Consider the following 8,871-nt stretch of genomic DNA (forward strand, 5'->3'; position numbering starts at 1 on the left):
TGGAGCATTTATTTTGAAGCTTCACAGAAAAAGGGCCGAATACATCAAGCAGATGAAGAAGCAATCTATCCCATAGGCTATCTTTAGCCTCGTGGACGTTAAAATAACTTATTTCCTCTTTCTTTCTTCTATGTACAAAAGTCTTAAGGGTTATATGGTAGAAGTGTAAGGGCATTGAGAAAAAGCTATATGATATTATCCACTCTTTTTAGATTATAAGTTTTTAATAATAAGAGGTGTTTTCGAGGAGATGTTATTATGTAATATTACATTAAATAATAATAATAATAATAAATTATATTAATAAATTAAAAATAATAATAACAATAAGTATAAATAAAATATTTTAATTTTATATATATATATATATATATTACTATAAAGGAGATATGTAATATCTTGAGAGAAAATAATATTGTCTATATTATAGGATGCATTTACTACGTAATCTGTATAACAATAAAATATTTTATTGCTAATAAAATATTTTAATATCCCTATTAAATAATATAATATTATATCAACTTTTAGTATAAAAGAAAAATAATAATAATAATAATTTCACTTTTCATTATTAGAGAGGTGTAATTTATTTTTTAATTTAGAGTTTGATATATAAGATTTAAAAAATATTATTTAATGTCTATGTATATATATAGATGTTTTTTATTTCTAAATGTGAGGCTACATGTATTAACATTTTATGTGAAGAATGTGAAACAAGAATAAAATATTTCAATGTCAACTACGTATATATTATATAAATCAAGTGAAAATAAAAAATTTCTTATAGTCCAAACATTTTATTAGTGTGTTGCTCAAAACCAACGTAAATGCATCTTAACTTTGAATCTACCAAGAACCGAGAGGAATCAAATCTATCAAGGTGCAAACATTTCGTCAAGTTTTGCACTTATAAAGAAGTTTGCATTTTGAGAAATTTGATCCTTCTCGACACTTGATAGGTCCGAAGTTAAAATGGATCTATATTGGTTTGTAATAAAGTTGTGTTCATGTACGAGTATAATAATAATTAATATTATAAAATATAGTTACATTGTATTAATAGCATAACTACCTAACCATTGACATAAAATATAATCAACCATATCGTATCACATGACTTCATTGTAATAAAAGCATATCTTATGTGTGAGTTTGGTTCTAGCTATGTGTACAACATTTCTTATCTACTTAGAAAAATACTAATTTATCAAAGCAAAAAGCACTTAGTAATAATGGGAGAGGTCAAATTGAAACGAATTTCAAAGAAGACTCAAAATTTAATACAAAGTGATTGAATCTCAAGACAAATTTATAATCCTCCAAAGATGAATGTCAATTTGAGTCGATCGGTGGGATTCACAGGCAATGATCAGACGAGCGGGAAAATAAGCGCGCGACCGGGGATCGAATTTCAGCAGGAATTTACATCCATGGAGGGATGTAGAGGAGGGAGGTCTTCTCCCTCCTACAAGGAGATCGTGGCCAACAAGGGCAACCAGAAAAAGTCAGAAAGTTCACGAGAGAGGGAAAGAATAACATAGAAGAGGAGGAAGAAGCGGCCAAAATAAAAGAGAACAGTAGCACTAAAGACAAGGAGGAAGATGACAAAAAACAGGAAACAAAAGAGAAAAAGCAAAAGGGACCTTGTAAACCCAAAGCTGAAGTAACACCCAGAGTTGTTTTAAATGATCCTACTCTGCAAGCGCACAGGGAGCACATGCAAACCTACGCAATCATCTGCAAATTCATGGGACTATGGCCCACAGAAAAATCTTTACAAACATGGATCAAATACCACTGGAAACCTAAAGGGAGCACTGATCTACACCTTGGGTTTCTTTACCTTGGTGTTCACAAATATTGAGGATAAAGACAAAGTGTTTAAAGGAGGGCCCTACTTCTATGCAGTAGCAAGCCTCTATATGAAGCCATGGAATATGAACTTTGTCCTGAAACGAGAAACGTTCATATCAGTCCCAGTCTGGGTAAGACTCTATTCTCTACCTCTTGATTACTGGCAACCTGAATCGTTAGCTGCCATAGGCAACAAAATAGGTAGGTTTGTCAAAGCTTCAGAAGCTACTAGAAGGGGAAGATACACTTCCTTTGCTAGGATATGTGTTGAGATGGATCTATCAGGAGCTCTTCCGGATGAGGTGATATTGGAAGTTTTTGATGAAGAATGGGTTCAAACGGTGGACTATGAGCATATTCCGTTTAGATGTCATAGATGCCATGAACATGGGCATCTTCTCAGAGACTGCCCTCTAGGCAAAACAGAGAATAAAAGCAAACCTAATACAATGAAAGATCCGGACAGCTTTTACAAGGTAGTCCATAAAGGAAAGAGTGGCAAAAGAGGGCAAAGAATACAGCAAAATGAAGGACAACAGGTTAGGCGGAACCAGTTCCAAGTTCTGGAAGAGGACGAAGAAAAAACAACAGAAAATCAAGCAAATAAAGGTAGTACAGGAGAGAAGGAAAAAGAAGGAAACCGTGATCAAACACAGGAAAATGACAAGCAGATAGAGAAAATATTGAGTGACACAGAACCAAAGATGGACCAGGAAATGACCCAGAGTGAAATGGAACTGGAGGAAACTGAGCTACAGGAGATACTAGAAAGAGAACACCTGGATCTGGAAGGATTCTTAATTCAGGGTACTTCTGGTGGGGTAGATTCGTTACCTCAGGAGGAGCTCAATAGAATACAACAATTATATTTATGGAAAACTCAGGAAAAGAGTACGGAGGGAACCAAAAACAGGAGCAGGCCGAGTAGCGAAGGAGTGAAAACGATAAAATCTACTCCGGGTTTAGCACCCAGAAACCCAGGAAAAAAGAGAGGCAGGAAAAAGCAGAATGAGCTATTGATGGAGTGTGGAAAGCTCATGATAGACTCAGGTAAGATGAAAGATCTGACCAGCTACTCCTTCACAAATATTTAATAATGAAGTTTATTTCTTGGAATATTAGAGGACTAGGAAGTAAAAGAAAACAGAGATTGCTTAGCAATAGAATGAAACAGGCTGCTCCAGATATAATTTTTATCCAGGAAACGAAATGTTCCATTCAAAAGTTAAGGCAACTACATAGCAAATGGCTCAGTAAGTTTGAATATCTAGAAGTTAAAGCAGATAATACAGCAGGAGGTATTCTCACTCTTTGGAACCCTAAAAAAATTGACATAATTGATGCAGAGGCTGCTAGGAATTATTTATCAGTAGTGATTCAGCCTGTAGGGGACAGAGAACCTATCTAGTCACGAATGTGTATGGCCCTCAAAGGATAGAGGAGAAACTCAAGATGACAGATTCCCTTAGGTATCTCAAGGAGAGACAGGCAGAAATACCCTGGATTTTGGGAGGAGATTTCAATATGATAAAATCTCTTTCTGAAAAAAAAAAAAAAAAAAAAAAAAAAAAAAAAAAAAAAAAAAAAAAAAAAGAAGAAGAAGAAGAAGGTGGAACCAGAGCACTAAGTAAAGATTCTCTAGCATTTCAAATCTTTACAAACAATATGAAATTAGTGGATGTGGAAATGAACAATGGCCTCTTCACTTGGAATAACAAGAGAGGAGGGGAGTCTCAGGTAGCATCCAAGTTGGACAGGTTCATTATCTCTAAGGATCTAATGCTATTAGATAAGGAAATATTAGCAAGTGTTCTTCCAATTGGAGGCTCAGATCACTGGCCAATTCAAATGGAGATCCAGGGTATAGGTACCCCCCGGAACAGACCTTTCAGATTTGAGAATATTTGGCTTTCACACCCAGATTTCATCAGTAATATTGAAAAATGGTGGGTAGAAGATCTTCAGATCTAGGGAACTAGAATGTTCATGCTTCATAAAAGATTAAAGCACATAAAAATGAGGCTCAAAGAATGGAATAAGAAAGATTTTGGCAATATTTTTGCAGAAAAGAAATCAGTGGAAAACAAAATGCAAAAACTCAACCAAGCTATGATCACAAAAGGTTTTGATAAAGACAAAAATAATCTAGTGGAGAAACATCATCAAGAATGGGAAAACTTGTGTAAACAAGAGGAGATATTCTAGAGACAAAAAGCTAGAGTTCAATGGCTAAAAGAAGGAGAGAGTAACACAAGATTTTTCCACGGAGCCACCATGGCGAATGATCACACAACAAAATTTCCTTAATAAAAAAGTAGGATGGACAGCTGTTACAATCCCATGAAGATATAGAAGCTGTGTTAGTTCAATACTTCCGAGAAATAGCCCAGGAAAGTAATCCAGAAAGAGAACATCACATCAAGGACTTAATAAAGCATATACCCAAGCTGGTGTCTAGAGAGGACAACTACAACCTCAACAGACCAGTTACTGAAGAAGAGGTCAATGAAGTCCTTAAAGACATGCAAAATGACAAGGCACCTCGCCTGGATCGCTTCAATGTAGATTTCTTTAAAGCTTGCTCGAATATTGTAAAAGAGGATATTTTGAATGTTATGGAAGACTCTAGGATTAACAGAACCATCTTGAGAGCTCTTAACACCTCCTTCATTTCCCTTATCCCTAAACAAGAAATTGATCAAACTCTAGACAGATACAGACCAATAGCTCTTTGCAATGTGGTTTACAAGATAATATCCAAGGTTGTGGCCAACAGACTTAAACCTCTGCATCCTTCTCTGATTTCGGGGCAGCAATCAGGATATGTTGAAGGCAGACAAATTCTGGACAACATTATTCAAGCTCATGAGGTGGTCCACTCATTAAACAGCACAAGGAGAGCTGGTATGATTATGCAACTGGATATAGCAAAAGCTTATGACAAAGTGAACTGGACCTATATCAGGAAAGTGCTAATGGCGTTTGGTTTTGATCACAACTGGGTGAGATGGGTCATGGCCTTGGTTACCTCTTCCAGCTTTTCAATATTAGTTAATGGCTCTCCTTCTGAGATTTTTCTTCCTTCAAGAGGACTAAGGCAGGGGGATCCGCTTTCCCCCTTCCTTTTCATACTCATGATGGAAGGTCTTGGCCGGTCTATCAAGCATGCCAGAGTTATGGGAAAAATTCAAGGTCTTCCGCTAAAGGAGAATGGTCAGGTTTTGACACATCAACAATTTGTGGATGATACTATGTTACAAGGTATCCCCACAGTAAAAGAGGCTCGGGCGTACAAAAAAATTCTGAGTGATTTTGCCATGGCTTCAGGTATGGAAGTTAACCTCTCCAAATCCAATTTTTTTTCCTTTAATACTCATATTGCCATTCATAGAAATATCTCTAGAATTCTTGGCTTTCAGAGGGATTCCCTTCCTTATAAGTATTTAGGAGTTCCTCTCATGGCAAAACCCTTGCAAAAGAGCATTTGGGAACCGCTGATCAACAAAATGCAGGATAAAGTCAGTAATTGGACGATCAGATCCTTAAATCTGGTAGGTAGACTCATGCTGACAAAGGCAGTGCTCCAATCAATTCCAATTTTCATGCTATCAGCACTACCGGCCCCTAAATTAGTTTTGCAGCAATTTAGAAACATTCAAAGAGATTTTCTCTGGGGCAGGAAGGAAGATAGAAAGAAGTGGGCCTTGGTCTCTTGGGAAAAGATCTGTAAACCCAAGAATCATGGGGGCCTTGGCTTAGATGACCAGGAGATCCTAAGTAAGGTTCTAGGGGCCAAACTATGGTGGAGGTGGGTTAAAAATCCCAAGGCCCAATGGGCAAGCATATGGAAAGAAAAATATGCTAGCTCCTGGAATCACACTGAACTCATAAGGATGTCTGGTAACATAAAAGGCTCTGCCATCTGGAATAAAGCCTGGGAAAACAAAGGTTTAGTTCAACGAAACAGCTTCTGGGAAATCAGAGAAGGTGACCTTGCTCTTTTCTGGGAGGACAAATGGCAACAAGAACCAAAACTGTTAACAGAGGATTTTTGGAACCTTAAACATGAGACTGACACCCAAGGTTTGACTAGAGTGAAAGATTTTTGGGATGATACCCACAATAATGGAAAATGGAGGATATGGAAGGATATAGAATGCAGGAATGATAGAATGCTGAATACAAAAGCAGAGGCTCTTGGAAAAATGTTGGAACAAAGGATGATCTTGGTGTTTGAAGGGCAGGACCAACTCAGATGGGGAAACAACACTAAAGGCATCTTTAATATTAAGGAAGCAAAAAGTGTTCTCCTTGAGCTGGATTCCCAGGCTCCGAACAGAAACTGGCTAAACCTTTGGAGACATAAAGGTTGGATGAAAATCAAACTCTTCATGTGGTTGGTTCTTCAAAGGAAAATTTTGACTTGGGACAACATTAGAAAGAGAGGCATACTTGGACCTTCCATATGCCAGCTCTGTGAAGCCCAAGAGGAAACTATGGAACATCTTCTCAATAGCTGTAATTTCACTTCCAGACTATGGGAGGCTTTTGCCAACATCTTTCAACAGTCTGACAAGGAGAAGGAGAGTCTTACTAACACCCTTAACAGATGGAGGAGAAATTTTTCGGATAACGAAGTTCTCAACCTTGCTTGGGCCCTCTTGCCAAGTTTTATCATTTGTGTTGAAGGCACAATGTAACATTGGAGTAAATGAAGACTTGTTTAATGCTTCACTTGCTCCTTCGAAAAATGACTGGTTGCTTGATTCAGGAGCAACCTGTCATATGACTCATAGGAGAGATTTCTTTGAAGATTTCACTAACAATGTTGATGGAGCAGTATACTTTGCAGATCAGTCAAAAATCAAGCCATCAGGGCTTGGCACAATCAGGCTTAAACTGCCTGGTCTTCCAGACTTTCTTCTGGATCATGTTCTATATCTCCCACAGCTGAAGAGAAACTTGCTGTCCCTGGTCCACATCCGCCAGCAAGGTCACTCCATTCACATGTTTGATGGCAAGCTTGAGGTAAGAAAGGCATCTGACCACTCACTTGTCATGAGGGGTATAGAAGAAGAAAGACTCCTTAAACTGCAAGGAACCTCTGCTCATGCACAACATTTCTCATATATTTCTCATCATGAAGAAGGTGCACTTCCATCAAGTTTATTATGGCATGCTAGATTTGGACATTTAAACTATGATAGTCTCCGCTTATTGAAGAAAAATGGTGTTGCTGGTTTGCCTACAATTCCTAGAAAACATAAACAATGTGATGCTTGCATTCTAGGAAAGCACAGCAAACAGTCTTTTCATGATTCACATTCAAGAGCACATAGGAAGCTTGAACTTATTCATTCAGATTTATGTGGTCCAATGCCTGTTTCTTCTGCAAATGGAAATAAATATATCATGACATTTATTGATGATTACACCAGAATGTGTTGGGTTTACTTATTGAAGAACAAATCTGATGCTTTTCAAACATTTAAGAATTTTCATAAGTGGATTGAAAATGATGCACAATCTCATATTGGGTCTATTCGCATTGATAATGGAAAAGAATATACATCAAATGAATTTGAACACTATCTTCGCCAACATGGGATTAAACATCAAACAACTGTGCCTTATAATCCTCAACAGAATGGTGTAGCTGAAAGAATGAACAGAACAATTTTGAATATGGTACGATCCATGCTTTTCTTCAAAAATGTAAAGACAATGTTTTGGGCTGATGCTGTTCTATGTGCTGCATATATAAAGAATAGATGTCCATCTAGTGCTATAAGAAACAAGACTCCTTATGAATTGTGGTATGGACATGTTCCTTCGGTAAAACATCTCAGGATATTTGGTTCCACCTGTTATGCTTTAATACCAAAGGTACATAGAAACAAACTTGGTGCTAGAAGTCGTAAGTGTATCTTCCTGGGGTATTCAAACACATCTAAAGCATACCGCCTTTATGATGAAGTAAATAAAAAGTTTGTTTTATCTAGAGATGTAATTTTTCTTGAATCATCCAAATCTGACAGTGTTGTTGAGCGGCAACTTGATCGCTTGGATAGATTCACAAAACCGAAATCATTTCAAGAGTTTGATAATCAGATTCCACATCTTGAAGGGGGGATTCCTATACTAGATCAACATGTGGAATCTTCTTCTGAAGAACAATCTCCCCTGCATGACACTCCAACAACGGATGATGCTTTAAGTGATGTAATTGATAGAATTGGGAGACTCAATCTTGATACAGACCCAACTCAATCAACAGAACAGCCTGGACCATCTCAGAAAGGTCCCCCAAAGTGGCTGACAAAGACACTTGAAAGTGTTCATCCTGATGAAATTGGAAAAACAGGAACCAGAAATTCAAACCGACAAGATGGAGGTGATGTAGATAACTCTAATTCACCTGTTGATATGGATGTTACTTATGATTGTGAATTGAACTTGTCTACAGATTTTGAACCAACTTCCTTCAAAGAAGCTGCTTCTCATGATGAATGGAAAGAAGCGATGCAGAAGGAGTATGATGCCCTCATAAAGAATGGCACTTGGAAGCTGGTTGATCCTCCATTTGGAACCAAACCAATTGGCTGCAAGTGGGTCTACAAGAACAAGTACAAAGCTGATGGCTCACTTGACAAGCACAAAGCTAGGCTTGTGGCAAAAGGTTTTGCACAGAAGGAAGGGGTCGATTATGAGGAAACTTTTTCTCCCACAGCAAAATGGGCCACCATCCGGACACTCTTTGCACTAGCTACTCAGAACGGTTGGAAAGTCCATCAAATGGATGTAAAAACTGCATTCTTGAATGGAGATCTAAAAGAGAATGTTTTTATGTCCCAGCCTGAAGGATTTGCTGTGAAAGGACATGAACACAAAGTATGCAAACTTGTGAAGTCCTTGTATGGCCTCAAACAAGCACCACGAGCCTGGTATGAAAAACTAACTGAGCATCTTCTGAAACTCAACTTCAATCATTTTGATCTTGATGATGCAACT

This window comes from Pinus tabuliformis, chromosome 6 (assembly GCF_031772625.1).
Source record: "Pinus tabuliformis cultivar Carrire ecotype Pingquan chromosome 6, CPIR1, whole genome shotgun sequence".
Lineage (NCBI taxonomy): Eukaryota > Viridiplantae > Streptophyta > Pinopsida > Pinales > Pinaceae > Pinus > Pinus tabuliformis.